The sequence below is a fragment of the Chinchilla lanigera genome, unplaced genomic scaffold (assembly GCF_000276665.1).
Source record: "Chinchilla lanigera isolate Chin_1 unplaced genomic scaffold, ChiLan1.0 scaffold00020, whole genome shotgun sequence".
Lineage (NCBI taxonomy): Eukaryota > Metazoa > Chordata > Mammalia > Rodentia > Chinchillidae > Chinchilla > Chinchilla lanigera.
The window spans coordinates 24,690,889-24,718,646 of record NW_004955421.1 but is presented as its reverse complement, the minus strand read 5'-3'; the positions used below and the strand labels follow the sequence as shown (position 1 = coordinate 24,718,646).

The window sequence follows — 27,758 nt, the reverse complement described above, 5'->3', positions numbered from 1 at the left end:
TTACACTTATTGCTACTTAAAGCTTTGCAGCATGCGATGCCAAAGAGGAAGGACACTTATCAGCTTGGCTATTCTAAATGCTAGAGTAATTCACCATTCTTATTGCTGCATATCAAGAAAGTGACAAACTCAAAGGCTGTCATTTATTTCACCAATGGAATTAGAAATGAGGGTGGCTGGAGCAGTAATCAATGACTTGTTGTAATAGACTGTAGCTTGGCTATACAGTAGAACCTTTCATTATCTGAAAAAAAATTCAATTTACAGTGTCTTTGCTGTTTTCTCTGTGATTTCCCATACAAATATAATCTGTCACATGCTATTGTTATTTAGCTTCAATAAACTTAGTGCTTATGAAAGGTGCTGGATTAAGAGCCCTGGAGTGAACTTCTTTATCCCTTAGTCTCTTATTAATAAACCCTTTGAGGGGCTGGGGATTTAGCTCAGCGGCAAAGCGCCTGCCTGGCAAGCGCAAGGTCATGAGTTCGGTTCCCGGTACCGGAGAAAAACCAAAAAAAATAAAAAATAAAAAATAAAAATAAACCCTTTGAAACACATTTTTTTGTAGCTCCTTGCAGTTGATCCATTGGATGGGTTGATCAGTAATACACTGCTATATGAAGAAGTATTTTTTTTATTTTTTAGGCAAGAACCTGGAATAGAAAATAAGGGGCATGGTCAGGGACATAAAGTGTCAAGGGCTCAGCTGTTTAGCCCCAAGACACACTGACGCTACTGGATAGGAGAGTTAAAGCTTGCTTACACGGAATCCAACAAGGGATATTTAGTTATGACTTCACAGGTGAAATCAATCAGCTTATATCCAACAAGAAGTAAGAGAAGCTCATGTTCAACCATGGATGAAAACCAGAAGTCACATGTGAGTCACTCAGAAATGTTTCCTTGAGACTGGCACTAGAAAGAAACAAAGCAAATAGTAACTTTTAAGGAGGGAAGAGGCTACTAATCTTACTTTGGACTTTAAAACACATACAACCTAACAGTGTAGCTCAGTGGTACAGAACAAGCTCAGCATGCACAAAACCCTGGGTTCAAGCCCCATCACACACACACACACACACACACACACACACACACACAGAGTTAAATCACTGCAGTTAAGTATACCTATTCTAACAACTGGAGAACAAAAGAATACTTTTCCCCTGGCTATCTCTCAGGACCCAGATATAGGCTCAATACTATCTGTCATTACAAAAATATATTTTCTTCTTGAATAAATAAGGAACAGATTCAGCATCATTAGGGTAAATGATTTGAATTGACCTTACAAGAAAAAGTATTGTATTCTTTTCCCAATTTGTATTTCTCATTAAGGTCTTCATGTCTGTAGACTAATTTCACAACTTTTAAATTCATATCATTTGCCCACTTACCTATTGAGATCTTACCGTTTTTTGAATCAATTTGTGTATAGAATATTATATTTGACTATGGCACTTGTAAACATGTATACAGCTTATTTTATCCTTTAATTTTCCTTATCCAATGAGACTGTGAGAATTAAAATCTTATTTCTTTAAATCTGTGGTCAAAGCTCTGTTCTCAATAGCAAACTTTCCCTACCTTTTAAGCATGCAGAGTTCTCATCCATGTCGGCATTCCACAATCAGTGACTTGCATTTCTGCTTGGCTTTCGGGGCTAGGGGCCATGAGGAGTGCTGGGGATTAAAGCTAGGGCCTGGCAGATGCTAAGCATGTGCTGTACTGCTGAGCCATGCTCCCAGCCCTCGTCTTGGCTTTTTGGTAGACCACTCATGGAAAACTCTAGAGGAAAAGCCGACCTTTATCCTTAGATCTCAGCCTCCACACTCGATATCCAGGTGAAACAGACAAATGAGAAGTTTAATTTATCACTTACCTCACAACAGTCATCTGTTTCCACTCACCTAGAACACAGCCCAAGAAAAAGATGCTCTGCCTTCTGCATGCATTTTCCCAAGCAGTGTTTTACATTTAAATTTAGAGGTGCTCAGAAAGCAAACCCAAGAACTGATGCATCAACCCATAATTTTTAAGTGGGGAACTGTCCAGTAAAGGGAGCCCAAGTGCCTTATCCTAGTGCCTACACTCTGAGGAACACTGTGGGTGGCGTGTTACCTATATTCCTTTTGCTCTGAGACAACCTGAGGGCTTTAACCCCATCACTTATTTGCCTCCAAAGCCATGTTTTCACTCTGACTCATTCATGCTGTCCTCTGGGTGATGCTTCTCACTGAAGGAGCTAGTTAATATTTCTAAGGAGGTGCCTCAGAAGTTCGTCTTCCTGGTCTATGACCTCACCAGCCCCCAACAGAAAAGTAGAAACGAGTCCTGCCAAGACTGCCCTGAGCATCCTCTGAAGAAAGCAGAGGATGGAGGAAGATGGTGTGAGGTTCCTAAAAGAACGTTTCCTACTTTTGAGAAACTCAGCACAAAACAATGAGTGAGTAGGTGTTAGTGTGAAAGTTTCTCTACTTGTCAAGTACAACTCCTTACTGATTTTTCCAAATGTGAAAAATATTTTGCCCCTTGTGCCTAGGCAAATACCAGCCAACGCAGGTCATCGCTCTCCTCTGAAACCTGAGCGTCGTATTTTGCCAGGGGAGAGGAGTGGGTGCCAGAGAGAAACACATTTAGTTGGAATAAGTGAAAGCACCGAAAAGTAGAGTTCAGTGGGCTCGTGAGACACCGATGGAAGGATGACTTGAGAGAGACGATTCAGAGCAGATTTGAGACTAGAATGGTTCCTGACCCACCGCAGGTACACAGTACAGGAGAAATCTGAATGAAGAGTTGTACAGAAAAGGTCAAGATTAGGAAGGAGACACGAGGAAAGAGAGAAGGAAGAAAAGCAAGGGGTAAGTGAGAGAGGGAGGGCAGGGGAGGCATGGCAGGAGAGAGGGAGAGGAAAAAGAAGGAACTGAGGGAAGCTTTAGGCAGAAAGGGATGGAGACAGAAGATTCTGCCAGTGGTTAGTTAATAGCTGAATAGAAATTGATCCTAGATATTTAAATCTGACTTTCCTTCTTTAAAAGAATAACAAGGTAAAATCCCATGTATTGTATTTCTAGGGTCCTTTACTTTATCAATGAATTCCTCACAAAGTCTAAAATCCAAACCCAATATATGCTTGCATTTGTAAACTCTATAATAAAAGCTAAAGATAATAGGTTACTATGAATCTCTCAAGGCACTCTTCTTTCCACAGCCATAACAGAAACGTACACCTCCCCGTGCCCTTTTCATGCCCTACTAAGCCGTGGCTTGTGCTTCTCCTATGATCCTCTACTTAAATTCAGTGTCAGGTACCTGCGGAAAGGGGTGGCCCCAAGGAGAGAGGCTTTCCGGAGGTCCACCCTGCCGACGCCATTTCTCAGTAAGCACATCAGAAAGCCTTCGAGAAGACAAAATGTCAAGCATCCTGCCAAGAAAAGTTTTCTTTTCATCCATTTATTTTTAGTAATGCAGCTGGGAAATCAAATGACTGACTAAGTGGACTGCTGGACTATAAGGCAGGGGGAGAATAAAAGTGCTCAAGTGGTTACTGGATGAAGATCTCCCAGTCAAACAATGAAGATTCTAGCAGTAGTGCCACTTTCTGAGAATGTCTCACCTGCCTCTTAGGTCAGTGATTGCCCCTCCACACTCCTCCTGGGACACGCCGCACAGATGAGTCACAAACATGTACTGTGTCTAACTTCCCTCCATGTGAAATCTGGATAATAGTCCGTCTGCCCCTCTCCACTTTCTTAAAATGGTTTATTTGTTTATCTGCTTTTCTGAGCTTTTGTTTTGCTTTTGTTTTTTTTTTCTTCCGGTACCAGGAATCGAACTCATGACCTTGCGCTTGCCAGACAGGCGCTGTGCGGCTGAGCTAAATCCCCAGCCCCTGAGCTTTTGTTTATTTGTTGGGGGTCGTACTGGGGTCTCCCTCACACATGCTAGGCGTGTACTTTTTACCCTCCAGCTACAGATTCAGCCCTATTCTCATAAAGTTTTTCTTAAGAACCAACTAAATAGTATTGAAATGCTTAAAAGTTTTGAGTGTTCCAGATTATAATTTTTGGTGGAGTGGGAAGAACTGGTCAAGAATAGCGCTTCTGGGGCAGAGAAGTTCTTACATGGGTCTTTTAGCCTCCGTTTCCGCTCCACTGTTTCCCCAGCCCCCTCGCTGTCTCCGCTCCGCAGCCCTCGCTATCACCATGTTGCTGCTCATAGAAACAAGAGAACTCATGATTCCCTCCACATTTGTCAAGAGCTACCTGAGTGAGTACTAACATTTCTCTGCAGATAAATTTTAGTGTATCATCCTAGTTCCTGACCATACCGCAAAAGTACGGACCACGAAAATATTCTCAAACAAGACTGTGCTTCTCTTCTTGACTTACATGGTTGATGCATTGATGCATAACCCAGAAAACTGTTGAGGGGTGTCTGAATAAAAGGATGAACCACTAAATCCATAAAAGTTTACTGAAAACATGCTGCTTTCTTTTTCTTTAGCACTATTGGCTACTGGCTAGTGGTTACACATCTTTGGCACGGCATATTTGAGGGCAGTATTGAGAAATTGAACTACACTTACAAGCCATTGTTTAACTGGCTGTTTGTGCCTTGTAAGTGCCGATAAGTCAGTCTGATGAATTATCTTAACTTTATTAAGATAAATCCTTAGATAATTTTTATTGATTATTTCAATGAATCTGTATGAAGAAGTGTGTTAAATGTGAAAAATCTCTACTAAGAAATAAATGGGCTCAGTTAACTTTCAGAATCACGAGTCTTATTTTGGAAAACCTGCCAATATCTTTAAGTTATATTTACTCATTTGTCATCAAATGTTGGACATTTCTCTACATTTCTAGTATCTTTCTGGTACATGAGACGATGCATGTGAAAGGGCAAAATGGTTAAGATCTGTTTCTTAAAAGCATCATTTTGTTTAATCATGCACTAAACTTTTTTAATGCTTATTATGCACTAGGAAAGAAGCTAAGCGTTGGTACACAAAGCTGAATAAGAAACACCGCCAAGTTGTACATAGTACGTTATGATACGGTCAATGCCAGTTACATGGTACCTTCTGAATCAGTCATGTCACCATCCTCCGATGTTATTTAATTCACACAACGATTAGGAGAGAGGGCCTTTAGTATTCCTGCTTTGTTGATGAGAAAATTAAAGCTCAGAGAGATTAAATAACTAACAAAGTCATTCTGCCAATAAATTGCAGAAGCAGGATTTAAATTCAGAATTTTTTGACTCCAAAATATATCCATTTCTTTTTCTGTCCTTTCTATGACCAGTATCATCAGAAATCATAATCTGGGATATTTGTTCTACTGATCACATTTCAATAAGTAAGTTATTTGCCATAATATTGTAAATAAAAGGCTAAAAGTACCAAGACAAACATAAACAGATAAAAAAGTTACAAAACCCTGTGGGAAAAATAATAATTCAATTGAATTAAAGTAAAACAATGTATTCCTTTTAAAACTATTAAAATATAAGCCATTGCTGTTCTTCTCAAAGTTGATATAGTTTACTCTATATGTAGCATTTATCAGTATTGGCAGATAATGAAAGAAAGTTCCAACAATGGTCATATAAACCAATTTTTGAAACTGTTTAACATTCACACATAAGCTTTGAATCTCAGCAGATATAAACCCCATTCTTGAGTTGAACAAAACGCTGTATTACTTCCCCACTTATTGTAGACCTGCTTTTCTAGAAGTAACGAGGGAGTAATTAGGGAGCTTATCCCAAGATCTGGTTAACTGGATTGGCGTTATAGTCAACCCCACATGCTTTTCATTGGAAACTCACAGTTCAAGCAGATGTGTCATATCGCCAAAAACACCTCCAAGAAAGCATTTTCCACATTCATGAGCTTTTGATGTCCAGTGAATGTCCCTAAAAGGGCCACACAATGAAATTAAACAAGCACTCCTCTAGTTTTGACTCAAAAGCGATTTGTTTTGATAAATGAATACAATGAAATCATTTAGAAATTTCAGAGGGGAGATGAGTGATGTCAGATTCTAAGATTTGTCTACTGTCTGTCTCTTTGTATAATTCAACACTGATTGTAACTTTTAAACGTTTCCCTCATAAGACAGAGGTCTGGTTTGTTATTAATCCTGGAAGTACCTAGAGTGTTTCCAAATTTTGCAAAAGTAGAGTGCATGTCAGGAATCAAATCTAAATCATTCTGAAGTGGCAGCTGAACTCCTAATTTTGCAGATCAGGAAGTGATGGGGTCAAGTGGTTGCTCAAGGGTCGGAGAGGAATCTGCGGCACAACCTGGACTAGGGAGCTTATCCCGAGATCTGGACTGGCTGCCTTGTGTCAGGTCCAATTGAACCTTCATGTCCCACCAACTTGAAAAAAGGAGTCTTTTCTTATATAATGATAGTAATTCTGAAGTAAGAAGACTAAATTAGAAATCGTACCTCATATTATTATGGTGAACTAATTAAAGTTGTTAATTGGTCCAAGTTATATTGTGGAGGATCGTTTAATTTTCTTAAATTCTACCTGGCTAATTATAAATGAATGGTTCCCAAACACCCTAAGCACCTTCTTACTCACACAAACTCATTATGGTGAAAATGGTCTTGCTGATTTAAAGGCAGCGGCTTGGCTTCACTCCCCTCCCTCCGTCTCTGGGTGAGTCACCCTTTTCTCAAGTGCAGAAGAGTCCGCAGGGCCCAGCTGGGGCTGCTGCCACTGGACTGGCGAGAGACCGCGGTGAACCACGCATGGGGTCCCTGCTTGGATTCTCCTCTGCCTCGCACATCATTAAGCAAATTGTCAGCTACGTTTTAATTACAGCATCTTTATGATTGCTAGTGATGTAAGAGGTGCAGCGGGCACACCTTGTTTTTTTCCAAGCTGGGCTGTGTTTGTAGTGCTGGCAGTTAGGGCCAAAGCATTTTTCATCTTGCACAAACTGAGCTAATTTATGTGGGAACCCAGACCCTCTCAGTGTTGTTTGCACTTCACCAATTTGCAGAGTATAATGAGCCCTTTTTAAATGATGGAAAAGCCCTCCTTGGTTGCATTACTGAATACCCTTTTAAAGCCTGCCACGGAAAACAAAGATGCTCGACCAGAGGAGAAGCCAGGCTCACCTTGCCCTCGTTTTTTACCAACACAAGAGAACAAGGCTTAAAGATGGTGATAGAGTCAGCCACTTCTGATGGGCTGTGGCCACGGCCTCGCCCTGTCTTTGGTGGTGAGAATTCCCACTAACTAACGTGGTAGTGAGTTCTGAAGGAGTCTGCTGTTCATCTTCTGGTTAGTAATGATTTTGTGCATCTAGTGCATTATGTAAGGCAAGCCTCTGGAATTTGTGTGTGCAGTGCTTGTCGAAATGCACACCCAATTAAGGTTATCTGCAATAACTTTATGAATTTTGGACACAGCCAGGTAAAAGGCAAACTCTCTAGTTGGTATTACATGCACGGTCTGCAAGGAAGGAATCAGCCATCCCCAAGGAGAGACAGAGGCCAGTATATTCCAGCCTTACAAAAGCTGTAGAAATACAACAGTGCCCAAACTACCAGAAATAAATCAATAAATTGGAAGGAACAAGACATAGCACTTATGTAAGAATCATAACTTTGTGTCAAGATGCCACATTAGGGAATCAACCATCTGTGTTTGTCTAAGGTTCTCCTCCAAATTTTTCTATTAAGGTCAAAATTATACCACTGGACTCTAAGTTCGTAGCACTGTTTGGGTTTTAGTAGCACTCTATTACTTTTTAAAATCATGATCTGTACATCTTTTAGAAAAGACTTCAAAAATCTTGCTCAAAACAAAAGCAATGTACATTTTCCCCAAGCTGAAGCTGGACAGTAAGACTTGGCAATATCATCACTGGAACTCCATATCAGCTAAAATTTCTCTAGCATGAAGCCAAACTTTCTAAATGAATCTTTAAGAATCTTTGAGTCTCCTTACAAGCACCATACGTGCATTTCAATGTGCGATAGTGTCACTTGGAGAACCAAGTGCTACACTATGTCATAGTCTTCCTTTCCTTCAGGAGCTCAAAAATCATCACATGGTACAGCTGACCATATCACTTCTCCAAGCCGGAGGGAGATGCACACATGTACCGAAGGTTCTTTCTCCTTTCAAAACCATCTCGTGGAACAGACAACAAAAGCAAGACAAAAAAAAAAATTACTTAGAGGAACATACAACTGGAAAAACCACCACTGATGCCACCTACCTCCTAAACTAAACATAAAACACTCAGTGTTGACAGTATTTTAATTATTTTTTGAAGTACATAGCTGGCTGGCTTGTCCCAGTACACTGAAAGAAGTTGAAGCATTAATACTTTTTTCTAGGAAAACAAAAGACACTTGTTTTCAAATAAGATAACTCTGAGTCATCTTCAGCAGTGCCCTCCTGCCCCGCTGTGATGTCAGGAGGAAATGGTTAAAAAACTGTAGCAGAAAACATTTTCAACAAGAATCTGGGAAAGAGAGGGAGGCAAAACAATTTCTAACACTACAAGAAAGGAGCATTTCTCTTCCAACATAAAATTTTTCTCCAGTTGTTTTCTCCACCTTGTCTTCCACTTCCTTGAGCTAAATTTGGTGGGGACCATTGTGTCTTTGAATGTGGCACGATAGGTACGGTACTCAAGAAACGAAGGTTGAAAACTAGAGGTTCTGAAATTCAGAAAGAGAACAAGGGAATTGCTGACAGAAATCTCATGTTAGACAGATCTGGAGAGTTTTCCAGCCTGGACTTGCCAAACTCAAAGGGGTAAACTTCAGATAAGGATCTGAGCTTTCGGGTGTTTAACTGAACCGAACCTCCCAACCTTTTTGAGGTTTGCCGATGACTAGTAATTATATTGTCATTTAACAGAAGTATCTGCATTAAACCAGCGATGTTACATTAATGGTTAAGTTCACATCCATTAAAAACATCGAGCATCTTCGGAGCACACAGGGTCTCCATGATGCGTGGCGAGGGATGGAAACTAATGTAGGTTAGAAACCATAAATCAATGGCTAAATACTACCTGTCAGGTTAGCAAGTCATGCTAATGCAGGATGTTTTACTTCTTCTCAGTGCAGAGGTCAAAGGAGGAGGAACAGATATATAGCATAAATGGAAACACTGAGGAAAATCCCCAAAGAATAAAACAGTCAATGCACAAAGCTTGCAGCAAGAGATTATATTTACACAAAGTCAGGATTTGAATCACCCATCTCTAAGGTAAAGGCCAAATTCTTGAGTTTCCAGAGGAGGTAACAAAAGCACTGAAGATTCATGCCTAGAATTTGTAATCTTTTCTTCAAAGTACTTTTCACTTTGACTAAAGTATGTACGGGGTAAAGTGACTTGTCAGTTTTCTCACTCATAAACTTAGGAAGTGAATATTACCCTTAACTGCTTCCTAGAAGATTACGGTATTATTCACAATTTCATAAGTAAGTCTCTTAAAATTTCTTGTGTGTGTATGGCACGCCCATTATAAGATGCCGATCGGCCCTGTGCTAAAAGTCAAAGTAAGCATTTTCATGGATGTAGAACAAATTAAAGTTAACATGAATAATGTATCAGTGAAAGGAGTTATGGGAGAAAACCTCCAATTCCTCTCTAAAGGGATATGCACTGCAGGTGGTTGATGGTCCTTGTCCAAGATCAGAGCTCTGTACCAAGAAGAAAACACAGAAGCATGAACTGGAGCCTGGGAGAAAGACGCGTGTCTGGAAGTGAGCAGCGACTCTCAGTGCTTAGGAGGGCAGAGCCTGAGCCCAAAGATAAACTCTTAAACATCATAAACAATAGACATAGCTACACCAGGATTAAAGTTCAAAACCAGAGTTAAGGCTCTACTAAGAAAGGTTGGAAAGAGCTCAGGCAAATTCTGTAACCTTGAAAGGAAGAGCTGACGGTAGCCTCGGCATAAGACCTGCCCTCAGAGGTAAGAACAGAGGCGCAGTCTGGCCCGACCTTTGCAGGACCAGAAGGCTGCTCTGACCCTGTCAGTTTGGCACCCATAGTTGAGAGCCAAGCCTCATCCACCCCACCCTGAGAGCCGTCTCTAACGTCCAAACCTGGAAGGAAAAATTTCATCTGCCTAGTTTTTGAAACTTTGGGGGTTGTCGTTACAAAAGTTACTCAGTCTGTGTGCCAGAAACTCGATGATCTTGGTCTTTCCGAAGTCAAGCACAGATCATTGCGTTCTCCCCGCAAAACCTCACCAAATCAAGAGCAGCTCAGCCACAAGCAAACTTCAGTCTCTGACCTCTCCAGACACGGATTCTGCTTTCAGGCTACAATGAAGTGCTTGCTGTCCTTGTCCTGCAAGTGCCCCGTGATGTCTGAGCCCATGCCATTTCACATTAGGACCAGGAAGGTCCTGGTTACCTCCTGCCACAGCCCTGTGCCTTCCTATTCCAAATCTACACGCCCTCCAAGGCTCATTCAGATTTCACGTCTTAGACAAAGCCTTCCTAGATTCTGTACCTCCATCGATTCTCCACCCTGTAGGCCATACATTTTACAAACACAACCTGCTGGTTTGTCCCAGTACACTGATGGAAACTTAAACTCTACCATCTTATCTAGAAAAACACTCGCCTTCAAATGAGATAAACCTGAGTCACCCTTCGTTATTTCCCTAGAGTCTTCTCCAACAGAACACGTTCTTTTCATACATATCCATTTCTAGTTCCTCTTTATATCCCTCTCAGCACATTTGCAGCTAAATGCTTGCCACTGTACCTGAAAAAGTCACTGAACTTTAGATCCGATTTATATTTTTGTTTGGGGATGCCAGGACCATTAAAAGGAGGTGTCCCATCTTACCAAGTGCAATGACCTTCAGCTCTTTCACACCAGGTTTGACACTTGCCTAATGATCTGCTTGATTAGGTCTGCACAGTGCCTGCTTTTCAAAGTCTGGGGTGGGCAGGGAGGGAGGTGACTGGATTTAAGAACACCCCTGTCCTCAGAAGCAGATCCCCAGGGGCTCCAGCTCTGGCTTAGTAGTCTGACACCCCGGCACCCTTGACAATAAAACCTATTGTGGTGCCAGTCAGCAGGGGGTGGAGGAGATTTGAAAGTCTGTCTAGATACGCAGGAAGCAATGTAAGCAAAGTAACCAAAGCACCAAATGCTCCTAATAGTGCTTTTTTTATTATTAAAAGGGGAGTGGGGGTTGGAACAATTTGGTTGATTCCAGTGTTGCTATAAGAAATTGGTATTTAAAGCAGAAGGATTTGATTCAGTGCAGGACTAGCACCTTGTGTAACCAGCTAGACACTAGCTGGGGTTGGACCTACATAGTACAACCAGACATCATTATGAAGAGGAGTGGTAGACTCTTAGAGGGGTAAATTTTTGCAGACTTTCCCCCACTAAATCTAAGATTTTTTGAAAAGTGATCAGGGCCGTTGGTTTACATGGGGTTTGTTGTCAACACAACTTCACAGTATACTATATTTACAAAGGTAGGTGTGCTCACAGAATCTTAGCTGGCAAGAGTACTTTACCCTTTTTCTATAAAGCAATGTATGATTATAGTTATTGGAATAATCAACTTCCTTTTGAATGACTTCATTAGCCTCAATTAAATGGCTACTCAATTTTCAAAAGAGGGGCTGGGGATTTAGCTCAGTGGCACAGTGCTTGCCTGGCGAGCGCAAGATTGTGAGTTCGATTCCCAGTACTGGAAAGAAACTTAAAAAAAAAAAAAAAAGAAAAAGAAAAAGAAAAAATCAATTTTCAAAAGAAGAGAAGATGGGGTGAGTTGTTCAAGAATACAACTCAGAAAAGAAAACTAGAAAGGAACATTGATCACTGGTCTAATTACCTAGACAGAGTATAGAAAAAATGGCTAGTTTACTACATGAGGTTGTCACTAGATCCTTTCTAGGTCTGGAGTAGGAAAGATGTGAGTTCTCAGTAACATAGGAGGGATTCTTTTTCTTAACTTATGAGAAATGTAGAAATACTAGAGAATATCCAAAAAAGAGTGACAAAAATAGTGCATAAACTTAGAGAATAATATCACCAATGACATTTATGGTAGACTGAGACTATCGTTAGTCTGAAGAAGAAACTCAATAACATAGTGGGGCCAAAATATTATCTTATGGAACTAAGTGACACTGAATAAGCTCAGAAGTGATTATAAGAGGGAAATGTAATGTAGAGAATGGTGAATGCTCCTCCTTGAAGCCGAGCGTGGTGGCACACGCCTGTAATCCCAGCACTCAGGAAGCTGAGGCAGGAGGACTGCTATGAGTTTGAGACCAGCCTGGCCTACAAAGTGAGCTCAAGTCCTGCCTGAACTGCATAGCGAGACCCTGTCTCAAAAAGACAAAGAAAAAACAAAATTCCTCCTTGAGAAAGGAAAGAAATTCAAGGAAATAACCATAAGTCTATAGAAGAAAATAATGTGGAATAAAGGAGGTAGTTATAGAAGAATTATTAGGTCCTAATAGCTTTTGAAGGAATTTGTGAAACAGTGTTCCCTGGGGATCTTCTGGAGCAATATTTTCTAGTTCTATAGCATTGGAAGACTAGATGAATTTGTATTCTTCAGCCTCCAAATCATGTTTCAGCTTCTAAGAATTGTGATATCAAAAATACTAGAGACATCAGCATTTGTCACTTTTTTTAATGAACAAAGTGGGAAACTGTAAACAAAGTGAGAAATAGTTTTAATGAACTATTTAATGAACAAAGTTGGAAATAGAACTTTTATCCTAATTCTGGCTCTCTTTATGTGATTTAGGAAAACACTTAGGAATATCTTGACCTTTAGTTAGGATACCTACATCATGTCTTCCCTTAAAAGAGGTAGTAAGGTCACACAGGCAGACTTAAATCTGCAATACTCTATCCTCAAGTCAAGTCAATGGTTAAAAGAAGGCTGTTTTTATTTCTGTGCTTTATACTTAATTTAGGTTACTATACAAACAAACATCATCTAATCAACATTATAAAAATATACTTATCTATATGTTTATTATAATGTTAAATATTCTGCTCATAAAACACACTAACACATATATGATCTCTAAGTTCCAAGCTTGGCCTAAATTGACTATCATAGGGTACAATGCTGTATGATACAATAGAATCAATACAGTAACTAAATGAAAAGGTAGGAGAGGCTGGCCAGAAGTTTAGTGATAAAGTCACAATTTATCCATTCAAGGAATCTGATAACCAATATACTTAAGAGCAACAGAGCTTAAAAAGTGGAATTTAAAATATAGAGACAGTCTTTCAGGATATTTACAACAAACACATTTTGCAAAATATTTCTGCTCTAGAAGCTACTCAACTCATCTATCTTAGGTTTTTGAACAATGTTTAGTTGTTTTGAACTGTAACCCCATCATTCCACCAGTTACCCTGCTTAACCATTTAAATACGCCCCATGTTTGTGTTCATAAATCATATAATGGCTGTTTTCCACTGGGATAGAGGATTTGACTATTTCACTCACATCTGCACCAGTCAATCAAAGTTGCTTGGCAAGAAGCAGACAGGTTTCTGAGCAGAATGGAGAATTCTGTGGTATAGAGGAATCATGACTTGGATGAGGAGCCATTGTCTTGAGGTAATTAACTCAAACTGTGTGAGAGGAAGCTATCACATTCCTAATACAGGTCTTGTGAAGCTGCTCCCAGGCTGCAGGCCTAGCTGAACGGCACCTAGGTAGAGGGTATTTGGTTTTTAAAATGTAAGATAATTTTAGTTATGACCTGGAGCCCTTGGAATGTAGGTGTTCTGCAATTGCTAATCAACTGGAGTCATGCCTGTTGGTAAATTCCTTGTCTCTCTCTATCTGGCCGAGGTAGAACGCACCCTCATGGAAAGACAGATTGGTCAGTAGGATGGAATTTCTGCTTCTGATCTCCTCGTGTTCTCTCATGGTATTCGAAAATACCATTCCCTCTACCTTAGGCACTTTCCATCATCCATTCCTGCACCCTCCTCAGACAAGGTAAAAAGTTTCTGCTTGAAGTTTAGATTTAACCTTAGTCATTACTCCCCGCAAGGATGTGTCACAGGCCCTTTCTCTGTTGACTTGTATACACATCCAGATGCCCCTTTGACATGGAAGACCTTACTCCCGAGCTTCTGAGAGTCCTGTTGACAAATTTCTCTTCAGGAACAGCACTAAGCCAAGGACTCGCTCCTCACACAGGGTTATATCCCTCCTTCCTAGAAGCAGGTGGCAGCTGATGGCTTGGTTGATACAAGAAATTCAAATCCTTTGCCCCAACTCTACAGGGCTCATCAGGCAGAGCTCCCTGTGGGTTTGGCTAAGGACTTTGTCACTGCTCAACTTCTCCCCTGCCTCTTCCTACTTGCTTCCATTCTACTACCAGCATTGGGTACTCCATGATAAACTTCTGCACACTAATTCCCACTTCAGGGTCTGCTACTTCACCACTTGTTCTGTAGCCCATACCATTCCCAATCTGGAATAACTACCTCTACTACTGTGTCATTTGTCCTCAGCACTTGCCGCCATTATATCAGTATTTTAATTCCCAATTTATTTATCTCTTTTCCTCATCTATCTTCCTAGGAAAACCATAAGCTTCTTGAGAGCAGGAACCATATCTCATTCACCTAGGTGTCCTCAATACCAAAGATGTTCAAGAAATACCTGGTGAAGGACAGCATCTGCTGATGAAAGGCCACAAAGAGACATAATGCACATACTGAGGTACATTAATTAGGATAATGTTCTTTGCCGTAATAATTAAACACCAAATTTACAATTGTTTAACACAGTGTACCAAGTATTGGCAAACTGCCTAAGGACAAAATAGTAAATATGTAGTCACTGAGGATCACAGGATCTGTTGCAACTATAGTACCCAACTCTGCTTTTGCAGTGCAGCTTCAACCCTAGATGTTGTGTAAAAAAGAGCATAATGTGTCTCAATAAAACTTTATTTATAAAAGTAAGTCAGTGGAGGGCCAGATTGTTTAACTTTTGTTGAGACACTGTATCTCATTGCTACAATGATCACACACCCAGGCCTCGATGCAGAGGAGCTGGGAAGGCAGGGCCTCTCAGCAGTCATTCCCACCTACCAAAGAGAAGCATAACTTTGTGATGGGTAGCTAGTTATCTCTACTACAGGAGGAGAATTTTTCCACATTTACAAAACAGACCTAAGCTGATGTTTCTGTTCTCTTTCTTCTGTCTTTACCCTGAGAAGCGCACAGCTTTCAAGAAATCCATTATTTGTGAACTTATTCTTTCACGGGAGATCTACTGATGAGTCAAAGACATATGAACTACCTCTCAGGAAATAATGTCTGTCTAGATAAATCCAGCAATCACGCGAATGTGACTTCACCACAGTGATAAGAGCAGCCGTTACCAACTTGGGTTTGGGGAGTTCGGAAAGGCTCAGCTAGATCACGTGAAGTGGTTGCCTAAAAGAATCAATTTTAAAAAGCATAAAGGGAAAAGAGCGTCTCAGGCAGAGGCAAAAGTATGTGCCTATAGCCCAAGAACCATGAGAGCCGTGGTGCTTTAAGCAAGAAAATACCAAGCTGAAACGCATATTTCAGAAAGATTGATTCGATTCCACTGATGAGAGCGTATGAAGCCCAGTCAAGGAGATAGTGCAACTGTCTATGATAGAGATGACAAAATAATCAGAACACTATGAACCACGAAGGAGTGGATGGATCCAAGAGATACACGGAAGGTGAAACAAAAGGGTAAGCAAGACAGAAGAATTAATAACATAAATACACTTATGCTAAGTGGATTTGGGCAAAAGAGTGTCAGACTCAGAGGAAAAGATTCTGGGTTCAAATTTGGGCATGTTGGGTTCAAGTGCCTTTGAAATATCCAGGTGGAGATGACTCCTGCTAAAAATGACCATTGGTTTTAGCAACATAGAGGTGTGTGGTAACCTTAAGGAAAACTGACTCAATGAAGCAACAAGATTTTGTGGAGTGAGAAGGAACTAAGAAAAAGGAGTGTAACCTTTTAAAGGAAATAGCAGGGAGAGGAGAGAAACGGAGGAAAGAGATTCAAGAGAAAAATTTTGAAAGCTTGAGGGAAGTGAATATAACTTTAGGCCTTAGAAAGATGAGAGACAGAGAGAGAGAGGAGAGAGAGAGAGAACAAATTTTTTATAAAAGGATCATCAATAATGTTTCCCAAAAAGGTGGCAGGGGAGGGGATACAAGGCAAGATGGAGACTGGTTTTAGCTGAGAGAATAGATACCTCTTTCACTTTAACAGAGGAAAGGAAGACTATTAAGCATAGACAAAATTGTTTTTCAAGTTTGGATACCAGGAACTTGAAGATGTTCCCATCTGATAATTTTTATTTGATTTATAATATAAGAGCCAAGATCATTAGCTGAAATAGAAGAAGCAGGATGGAATGGGGCAGAAGAAAGAAGACCAAAGATTTTAAGTGTGGTGGACATTTGACGATGTCATTGTGAAAAGTGGAAGAACCAGCTGACCCACGAAAGAGAATGGGATGACAGTCCTACAACAGCTCATCTGAAGTCAGTGACATTAATTTATAGAGGTACCAATTATTGACTGCAATAGTGCAGAGCAAGGTCACAAACATATTGATCAGCAAAAGTCAAAGTGCTAGAGTTCTAGTCTGTGGATTTTTATCCAATCTACCTTCCCTATTAAAAGGAGAGGGGGTTATAACTATTTTGAGTAAATACAGAAATATACAATTTCTCACAATATTAAATGTTACATCCACTTCACAAGAAACAGAAGGTTACTGCCTGAGAGCAGAGCCAGAGCCTCAACTCTGCCGTGTGCTTCTCCTTTGAAAAGAGCAGTGAAGTATGTACAAAATCAGTCTCATCTACTGATCCCAGAGAAATGTCAAAACTGCTGCACGCAGAAGTTATCCACATTTCTATTTTAATGGATCACTTTCTGACTTGCTCCGTTTACGACTGAAGAATTAATTAAACTTCAGTCTATTCCTTGACAGTATCTACTTTTAAGTGGAGATGTCTAAGAACTGTGTTTTACACCATCATTTCCCAAATACTAACCTCATTCTGCCCAATATATGAGTGTACAGTCGCTTTCACAAAGTAATAAACAACTGATATGATATTTTAATAAACTAAACTGAAGGATGAAAATGAATTGTCATCATTCTCCCTCTACGACTTCTATTTTCTCCCTTCCCTCCAACTAAAGATGAATCATAAACCTTCTGTGGTGTTTAAAGGAAACCAGATGAGGTTACATTGGTAGAAGTAGAACACACACACATGCATGCATGCACACACACACACACATTCACACACTAACAACCACCTGGACTCCCCATTCTTACCATCTAAAGCAATGGTAGCAGCTTCGAGGCGCAGAAATGACGCAGGTGGATGGCTCTAACATGCCATATTTGTGAGCACCTTCTTAATTAAGGAGAAAACTTTTAGCTGCTCTCTAGTTCTGTCTGAGAGACTTCAGTTTCAAATTTCATTTTTACATAGACACACCTAGATTTCAACAAGGCTGATTTCTACTTTTACACAATTGTAGAAAATAAAATGGAGAATACTTGTGTTATATATTGGCCTTAGAATACCTTCTGAGACAGTGAAACTTAACATTAAATTTTTCTCTCAAGAAAGGCATCAACCTCACCCTCTCCCTAAGCTTTCTTCTCACAAACTTACCCGTGAGTTCCCGTTGCTGAAGTAAAATCCTGTGATGCCTGCGTCTTTGGTAGTCGGTGCAAATCACCCACCAGTCCTAGTAAACATAATCACTTTTAGATTTCCCAGGAACTGAGGTATGTCCTTTGCAACCTAACACCCATAGTTCAGAGATGAGAAATCAAGAGACCCAGAGAGATGGAGTCATTTGTCCAAAGCCACACAGCTAGGTCGCGGCAGATGGGAACTAAAGCACAGGCTAGAAGCTGCAGGGCACTGCTGAGAAGCCTTATGTTCTAAACAGGGAGTGGCAGATGAACATGAAAGGGTCGAAGAGTAATTTATGATTCTGAAAATGACTCTAAGGAAATTAAAGAGAAAATCACAAATGGAAAGCACCAGCAAAAGTCAAGTCTGTCTTCCTGACACAACAAGAAGAAGCAAAAATGGAAACACGGTGAACGTCAGTAGGATTGGCCCAGCTCAGGTGTTTATAGACTGGGGCACATACTCCATTTTGTCTGTGGAAGTTGCTTTGTGGAAGGAAAACAGAATACCTTCTTTTTTGGTCTTAGAAACGGAACTTACAATACAAATGGAACTTACACCTTGTCCCCTTCAGAAAAAGAGGAGGGGAGAGTATCTGCCTTTTTATACATATTTTTATACCTAGTCATAACATGGATTGTTGGAGCCTCGGATCATTCACTCCTAAAACAGGCCAGTTGAGTATGATTTTTAAGCACATCTATATCATCTTAGCTGCTCTCTTATAAACCCATAGGAAGTCTACTGAAAGAATGATTGAGTGATACTGAAAATGTCATATAGTCACGAAGTTTAATTTCTAGTTTTTATCGTTGGTAAGAACCTGTGCCACAGTCCCTCTGTCATCACTTCCCATCCTCTGGTTTGTTGGATTTAAATGGGTTCACATTAAAACAGAACTTTCCCTTTCCATTAAGGGAAGCCCGAATAAAATGATTTGAACAGAGTTTCACTTCTCAGAGACCAAACTGTGAAACTGTACCTCCTGCAAAGGGACCCATTGGCCCTACCAAAGGTCACGCCAAAGCCACTAAAAGTGAACAGCGTTGTGGAGAACACTGTTGACAACGTAGACATTAAATTACTTGTGTAGTGTAAATGACCAGAAGTGGGGTTTCTAGATGATTTAGTTGGTTGATTGATTGATTAATCGGTTGATCGATTTAAGAGAACCTCCAGACTGTTTTCTGTGAGGTATTTGAGGCAGTCAAACCCACAGAAGCAAACGATAGAGTGGCGCTTGCTGGGGAAGTGGGAAGGAAGCAGGCGAGCTGCTGCTTCATGGGTACAGAGTTTCAGGGAGGCAAGGCGAATGCATAGTAGGGTTGGGATCCGACACAGGATCACTGTGAACAGTGCAGTAGTGTCCACTGAAAAGTTTGTTTAAAAAACACATAACATGAGATCTGCTCTCCTGCCACAATTTTTAAAAAGTACATTACTGATACTGGTGATAGCTTTGATAAGTAAAAGAACGACACTGCTTGAGGGGACCCATGGAGGCATTTCTGCTTGAAGAACGCCACCCAGTTTACTTTGGGGGTTGCGGAAAGCAAGCCCAGGCCTTATCCCTCAAGGAGAGGTTTGCTCAGTCCTGCCAAAGGCCGCAGCCCTCGCTGTTCTGAAGGGTTCTAGATAGTTCTCAAGGAGATATGTGCTTCCGCCATGAGGTCGCAGGTGGACCCTTCCTACACATGCAGTGTAACTGAAAGTCAACCCTGGAACATGCCCTAGAGAGCCCGCCCCCAGCCCCAACCAGGACAGTGCCTTTGTCCCTTTTCCACTGCTGGACTGAAGTCATAAGTAGACACCTGCTGCCCAAAACAGTCTGTGATCTAATTTTAGAGTGAAAAGTTTGTGACTCCCTTTCCCTATTTATCATGTGCCTAGATAGAAATATCTTAGTAGCCAAAAAGCTTCAAATTTCTCGCTGTTTTCCCATTCAGTAAGATACTTACAAGAATATATATTAAAATATTATATTGTGTTAATATATTTTATATATTAAAATGTATACTCTCTGAGACTTAATAAGGCTGTTCTTACTTTGAATGGGGGAACGGTGTCAAATGCTTTCTGTTTATGTCTGAGATGGCCCTACTTAGTGGGAAAACATTCGGAAGGAAAGCGATAAAGGCAGGAGGAGGGAAGGACAAGGGAAAGGTCACAACAGGGCTGCGCTGAAGCTCACGAACACGTTTCCAGGAAGCCCTGAGGCTGCCCATGCCCCAGCATCCGCACGTTTCCCCATGGGACCAAATTCCATCACTTTCTACCACAGTTTTCCTATAAATTTGCTTAATGTGAGAAAGCATACTGACAGCCACACGAAGTCTTCTCTTTTTTTTTTTAAAGTCTTTTCTCTAAAACTCTTACTTCTGATGGGGTGAGGGGGGAAAAAATCAGACAGACTTTCTCCGAGAAAGATGCGCTAATCTAGATTACTATTATAGTTAGAGATTCCCTGTCTTCTCAGATGGATACTTGCTTTTGAAATGAAAGTAAGGCAAAGCTCTGGATCAGGTTCTTCACTGAGGTAGAAGATAGCAATCTACTGTTCTTCTCCAATCAAACATCTGACAGTCCCGCACAAGTACATAATATCTGCTGTTATCCAGGAAGGGCCAATTTACTTCTCTCTGAATTAAGTGAGCTTCTGTCACTGGCAGGAAATAAGCTTCGAAGGCCTGGGCTGGGTCCCAGCTTTGCTGAGCGACACTGGGGCAGTCACCTGACTTTTCTGAGCCTGGTATGTACCTCTGTGAAGCAGAGGTAAAGGACTGTGTTGGAACTCAAGGAAAGGGTATGAAAGTGCTTTGTAAAACTCCAGTGATACAACTGAAAGCTAGACTCCACCTGCCTGGTGAGAGATACGGACTGCAGGAAGTAGATTTCTAACAAGAAGTAACTCTCAGAAAGTATCTGTCCTGATCCCAGTCAACTGTCTCTTGCAAGGTGAATGAAGTGATAGGACATAATGTGAGGTTTTTGGACTCAGTTTTGAGCAGGTGGCATTAGCATAGAGCCATAGGAGTAAACAAGCCATATTGTCATACAATGTCAAACAATGTCAAACAAGCCATAGGAGTAAACAAGCCATTGTGTATGAGCCACCCTCATCACAGAGTATGCGCCCCTGAGTCCGGCTGTTAAATGCGAATGTAAGTTTTGCAACTTCCTTCCTGTGCTTCAGCCTCCTCCAAAATGTGGATGAGAACATCCCAGGGGTCGAGAAGTGAAATGTGTTAATACACTCAAGGTGCTTGGGCTCCCGCACACCATAAGCTAAGTAAGAGCAGGGAGTCTTTGCCTCTTTCTCCACCAGTGGGTAAACTGGGCCTGGAACTGAGGTTGCCTTGTAGTAGGTGCTCAGTAGAGCTCCACTAAGCAGGTGAGTGAAGACTGCCTGGCAGCAGCAGTCAGCTTGGCTCTGTCTCTTCCAAGCTCATGCGGCCTCTGTGAGCCTCAGCAACCTCACTTTTTTTTTTTTTAACAAATTGAAGGTGTTTGGATGAGCAGGTCCCTAAGGCCTTCTTAGGTTTGGAAGATCTAAGCAATATAAGCTACGTTTAGAAATCTTAATAAAGAGACTGGGAATATAGCTCAGTGGAATAGCGCCTGCCTGGCAAGCGTGAGATCGTGAGTTTGATTTCTGGTACTAAAAAAAAAAGAAAAGAAAAGAAATCTTAATACAAAAATTCAACTTCATACACTCTCAAATTTTTCCGTCTTCATCCCTTTTTCAAAAAAGATGTGTTGCAAGGTGTGGTGGTGCATGCTGTAATCCCAGCCGTGGGGAGGCTGAGGCAGGAGGATCAGTGTGAGTTCGAGGACACTCTGGGCTACAAAGTGAATTCAAGACCAGCCTAAACTACATAGTGAGACCTTGTCTCCAAAAAAGACAAAGAAGAAAAAAGAAAGAGGTAAGGTCTCTCTGGTTCTCTAACCTCTCATCTTCCTCCCTCCGCGTCAGGATGGAGCCAGGCACACCCTCACCCCACTCCCAGCCCCTGTGGAAAAGCAGGGCTGGAGCTGCGGGTGCAGCGACTCCTGCCAGTCAGTCCTCTGATCTGTGATCAAGGTCAGAGCAGGAGTGCGAGGGAGAGGTGTGCTGTTCTGAGCTCCAATTTGCTCTACACCAAGATCAGGGATTGGACTTCTCTTTATCTTCTCACCTCCCCTTGATACCCAAGAGCAAGGCACATCCGGGTTGTTGACTACAAATTCCCTTGCGCTTGAAAGGACAGGGAGGTTGACAGAAAGGAAGATCCGAAGCCATCCTGTCCAGACGCAAGCCAAGTGGCTTCATTAAGACTCTCATTTTGGGGACACACTCAGAACTTTAGCGGGGGCAAGGTGATGGGGCAGGCTGCAAATGTAAAGGATCCAATTTTTGGCAGGAAGGGGGGCGAAAGTACAGACTAAGCTTGAACAAACATACAATGGAAATGTATGTAAAGATATATTTTTTTGGTTTCTTGAGACGGGGGTCTCACTATGTAATCCAGGCTGACTTTGAACTATGTGGCTCAGACTGGCCTCGAACTTGCAGCAATCCTCTGCCTCAGCTTCCTGAATGCTAGGATTGTGTGTGCGACCACACCCAGCTTTACAGAGCTCCTTTAAGTATTATTTTAAAAGCACCCTGCACAACACGTGAGTGTACTTGATGCCTCTGAACACTTAAAATTGGGTAAACACGGTAAAGTTTATTTTTATCACAATTAAAAGACAAAAAGATAAAATAATAAAGTAAGCGATGTATGTATTTAGCAGGCTTTAACCCTCCCGCCAGGATTCTCAGGTACACCTCGGAGAAGATCGCTGCCTCTGTGCTCTTCTCTCTGGCTCAGGGCTGGGCTCTGGACTTGGGTTGGCCTTTGGCCGGGAGGGGCAGTGAGCTCCCCGCTATCCCACGCTGACAGGTCGCCCTGTTTGCAGACCAGGAAGAACTAACTGCCCCTGTCAGCCGGGTGAGAGCCCAGCCTCACGCCCACAGTGCCTGCTCTCCACTGCCTGGCCGGTGCTTCCTTGTTGCCCCAAGTGTGGAGAGTAGTTCTAACGCTCATCGGGTAAAGAGAAAAAGAGTCAGGTGGGGGTGAACAACTCACACCCCCGCTCTGTGCTGGTCCCGCGCTCACGTCCTGGCCGGCTCCTGGAAGGGGCCTGCTTCCCAACGCACTTATTCTGAGGCGCTGAGCGGCCCACAGTTATCGCCCCACGTCTCTACACCAGGGAAAGCCGTCTTTCTACCGGAGATGGGGGGCGAGAAGCAAGCTGCCCAACCCTGAGGGGCTCGGGGGCTCGGGAACACGTTGCACCCCTGCACACAGCCTGTCGCACGCAAAACTTGCAACCCACTCCTCCAGCTCGGCGCCCCCCTACTCCCCCACCCGTCCTCCCCCCCCGGGCTGGAGAAAACCGGCCCCGGCTGGACACGGGCAAGGGGGCGGGGCCGGCTGCAGCCGCTTCCAGCAAAGTCCAAGCGCGGCTGCAGCCGGCCCCGCGAGGAGTGCAGAGCTCAGCATGTTTCTGCAACTGTTTTGACGATGCTTGCGAGTGTTCCCATCACTACCGAGATGCTGCCGCTCTCCTCTTGACCACAAGCTATTAGCTCCAGTAGCTTTTGAGCGACTCAGCCCTGGCCGCAGCTTCCTGCTTACCGCCTGCGCTGCCTGGGGAGCTGCCAGGCTTGGGGACCCGCTAGCTCGCAGGGGGCCGCGCGGTGGGGCGCAGCGCCCCAGCCCTCCCCCTCCCACTGCCACCCAGGGTCCTGACTCTTCTGCAAAGATCATGAGCTCTTGTCAGCAGTACTAGCAGGGATGAGCTCTCGCTGCCAACGAGACCCTGAGAAACCCCGCCCTGGCATCCCGCGAGGCTAAGGGGTGCGTCCAGACCCAGGTGCCTGGATTCTCGGAGGCTGGGCGCTAGGAAACTCCAGAGGGAGTGGGCTGCCTCCTCCGCGGCCCTGGGGTCTCGTTTGTGAGGCACGATTCTGATCCGGTACTGGTTTGGTTTTGTTTGTGGTCTTTGGTGAAGATTGTGCAATTCTGTGCGTGTGCTTGTGCACGTGTATGCGTGCGTGTGCATGTGCGTGTGTGCGTGCACGTGTATGGTTGTGTGCGTGTGCACGCGTGCGCGCGCTTGCACTGAAGCGGTAGGGAGGAGGGGGGAAGTTCTGAGACGCAAAAGCTTCACATACTCCCTTGCTGTTGACTTGGGTGCTTCTGAAAGAGAATGTACATCATAAACTCCCCTGAAAAACACAGCACGGCGAAAGCATCCTGTGCGTCTCCGGGCCTGGGACCCGCGGGCCTTTCCGGGCCAGGACGAGGCCGGGCGTCGAGGGCCGCTCGCTCACCTGTGCGCGCGGGAGGAGGCGAGCGCGCAGTCATCACTTCTGTCACTGTGTCCGTTGAGACTACAAAGGTAACCAGAAGGAGGTCTTATCCGTTCTGTTAGCTTCAGTTGGGAGCAGCAGGTAGAAGCCGCGCTTTGGTTTTACTTTTTCACCACGGGAAGCTATAAATAGCGGGGCGCGTGTGGCTTTCTGGCTGAGTTACCTACACTCGCCGGCACCTCAAGATCCAGGCGCTGCGACTCCCACATGAGCATCGCAGGCCGCCGCCCCCGCGGACATTTTCCACAACATGCGTGTGACACGGACAGGTGCTGCTCCCCGTGAGGTGTGTGTTGTTTTTGTTTCAACTTTTGAGGTGGAGATGCGCGCCGCCCACACTGCCAGCTCTGGACGCAAGGCCTCCCGAATGCCTTGAAGAGATGCAGGTATTTATAGAAGGAAGAAAACATCCTCCCGTGGTGTTTTTGCTCTTATGTGTCCCAAAATACACTAACTTTTATGTTTACTATTCGCCCACAGCGCTGATTTTATAGGGCAGGTCGCATTTCTCTGGCAAGCTGCGGTTTCTGCGCATTTACTGTCCCCAGGCATTTGGGAAAGAAAATTATTTTCACTTTTGGTAAATGTACTCTGGGTATCAAGAGTCAAAGAAGTGAATCTCTTTGCAGCCTGCGACTGAGAAGGGGTCGAGGGTCATCTCCATCTCCGCCGCAGGGAAACAAGACGATCCCCCACTCTAATTCTCCAGGAAGTGCTCTGGTTGACTTAGTAACCATGAACCCTATGAAGTCTTTAGACCGGTTACACCTCAGGAGGAAGATGGACTTCTGGTCTGCACTTCCCTCCAGGTTGTCCAAGTGGAAGCAGAGTAAATAAGCAAAGAAGATACTACACACACGCGCATGTGCGCATGCGCACACACACGTCCATACACGTTCTTTTTCCTTCTCTACCTCCCCAGTTCCACCAAACCTGTCTAAAAATGAGACAGCTCTAGTAGTTTTATAATGCTATGCTCTCTTCCCGATCCTCTGGTCCATCTCCAGTTAAATGAATATTTACATGCTCAAAGCTAAATTACACAGGCCAGCCGTGCTGTCTTCCATTAATGAGACGCTGGAACCGTCAAGCCAACTGATGTTTTAGTCACTTCTGTTGACCTTAAATGCCTAAGTATGTGTTTCTTGGTCCACTATCAGTTGGCCCACTTGATCAAAGCCTGACTCTAATGTAGTCGAGTCATGCACACGTTGTGCCCTAAGAACCGGCTCCAGGTTCCCGGGCCCATGACCACACCTGTCCCGAGCCATGGCCAAGCTCTTGCAGAGGTGTGAGTTGTCTGCCAAGCAGATACAGTGAAAGGGATGTCAGGGAGCGGAAGCCATCACTTCCGTTATTGGGTTACTTTTCTGGATACACAAAATAATGCAAATGACCTAGACCATCTTAAGTGCTCAAGAAGTGGTAGTTCTTATTGTTTCAACTTCTATAATTTTCTACCAACTATCATTAACCTGGCTGGAGGCAATTAGACTCACAGAGAAAGCACTAACAGTTTTTTCCTTTGTGTGAGCATTAACTGAATATATCCCTAATCATATGGTCAAGTGAAGCTCATAGTTGCAGACAAAAATCCCTCCAGAGTTTGCTTTATTTGACAGAGGCTTAAATACAATTATTAAACCAGTAGACTCCTTCATAAAAGCCTATGGAAGCAGATGATGCTAAAAATAACCAACTTGACATCTGCATAATTTCAACATGATTAAATTTAGGAAATTTACCTGACAACTGCCCTAGAAATTTGAAGATGTTGAAAAATTAGCACTTCTTCCATAATCACTCCTTTTTCTCTCCTTTGCCTAGTTTGTCCCATTTTTTGACATTTCCTTAACACACCCCATATGCAGCAGTCTTGACAATTAATTAACCTTCACACAATTCCTCAGAGGTAGAAGGATGAAAAGCATTGCAGCTTTATCACCACTTTTCAGGAAACTAAAAACAGAAAGGTTATGACTTACCTAAAAGTCACACAGCAAGCTTTCAGAAGAGCTGGGACGGGACCCAGGAACTCTGTCTCAACCAAATCAGTGTGACTCCTGTCCTATGGAATATTCCTGCTCACCACCAAAGTCAGCCTAGTTGCCTAGACCAAGTTCATTCAGTTCTCTTGTAGTTTCTAAAGGGGGTCGTTTTGTACGGAGTTGGCCAGAAAAACAATAGAATTGAATTCAACTTAATAAGCAGAGAAAAAGACAAGGAAGATAGTCAATAGAGAATCATTTATCCATGAGGCCAAGTTGTCAACTAGTAGCTGTAACGGCATCGCGAGGACAATGAATACAGAAATATACTCAGAATAGGAAAATGTGAGGTTCCTGGTACTGTCCGAGCAAAACAAAGACTGACATAAACAAAGGCCAAGGTGTCCAGGGGCCATTCAAGGCAGGCTCGGAGTCAATTTCTAAGTTCAAGCTCTTGCTGTATTTTTGGCTACAGCTTACAGCACTGTGGAGGTCCCTTCTAAGGCCACCACGTCATAATGTTACTTTGTGCGATGATGTATGGCTTCCTGTCCCTTTGTGTTCTGAATTCCATTCTCGGTCTTTTCCCATAGTGTCCCCAAATTGTGCTTACCCCTGCATTCTGTTCCGAATGCCTCGCAGTACAATACAGTTGCCACAGGAAGCAATTGCTTTGAGGAAACAATACCGGAACAAATTATTGCTTAATACAATCTAGAAAGATACCTGTTCAGTAAAAGAACGTTCAATTACCTGTGGCTTATGAATGCACTAAGCCACAGAAGGCAATGTCATTTGCAGACACTGCGCTAATCTTCTGACGTGTAAATGTCCTCCAAATGGAAAGCCCAGGTGAGAGCCCAGTCACCCATCTCAATTGCCCATGACGCTGGTGCGTTATCATCCTGCCTGTGACTTGGAGCTGTGCTTCAGGTGGTCCTTAAACATTTGTAGGTGAGTTGTCTGTTTTTTAGGAGTCATTATCACATACGCATGAGCACAAAGGCTCAGGCAGGATGCATGGCCTCAGTGCCTGAATATAAGGCATGGTTTTTATTTTCCATGTGAAGCCTGGTTGAACGCTAGAGGAGCAAACAGAGAAGTCTCCTGCACAACACGAAGAGAGGGGCCTCAAGCTCACTCACATGTGGCAAGGCGAAACCATTCCGAGCACCAGCTGAAGCTTTAATACAATTCTGCTGTGTATAGCTCCATCGAAGTAAGGGGAAACCACCTTACCATTGAAAAGCTTAAATACTACAAAATTATTGTCTCAAAGACCCAAATCAAAGACCAATTTTTAAACGAACCCCTTTGTTATCGCTAAGGTTTCCTAACTTCTTACTAGTTGGTAAACTTTTAAATTTCCCCAAAGGCTTAGTTACATAGGGTATAAAAACAGTCCCAATTTTTCAGATCAGACATGATTAGTTTAGTGTTCCTGGTTCCATTTTTCTCCATCTATGTTCCTCCTGGAGAATGTGGCAGGTACACAACGAGAAGGGTAACCAGAGGGGCCAGTAGAGTGTTGCAGCGCTACCTAGTTGGCTTTCAAAACTCTGTTTCTCAGGGAAGCAGCTGCCTTTGTGGCCTTAAGGATGGGAACCCAAGAGACCACCCATGGAAAG

The 27,758-nt window shown here is 42.9% G+C and overlaps 2 long non-coding RNA genes across 2 annotated transcripts in view; one reads left to right on the top strand and one right to left on the bottom strand.

The window, feature by feature from the left end:
* Positions 1-625: 625 nt before the first annotated feature.
* On the bottom strand, positions 626-27,758 carry LOC102011776. The gene is made up of 4 exons (XR_260824.2): positions 26,128-27,758; positions 5,836-5,922; positions 3,313-3,424; positions 626-915 (listed from the first exon to the last, which is right to left on the bottom strand). It is a non-coding gene; the product is annotated as an uncharacterized LOC102011776 (long non-coding RNA).
* Positions 23,885-27,758, top strand: part of LOC102011553 — a 29,064-nt gene continuing 25,190 nt past the window's right edge. Inside the window, exon 1 of the long non-coding RNA XR_260823.2 lies at positions 23,885-24,528. This is a non-coding gene — a long non-coding RNA (uncharacterized LOC102011553). The remainder of the gene's footprint in view (positions 24,529-27,758) is intronic.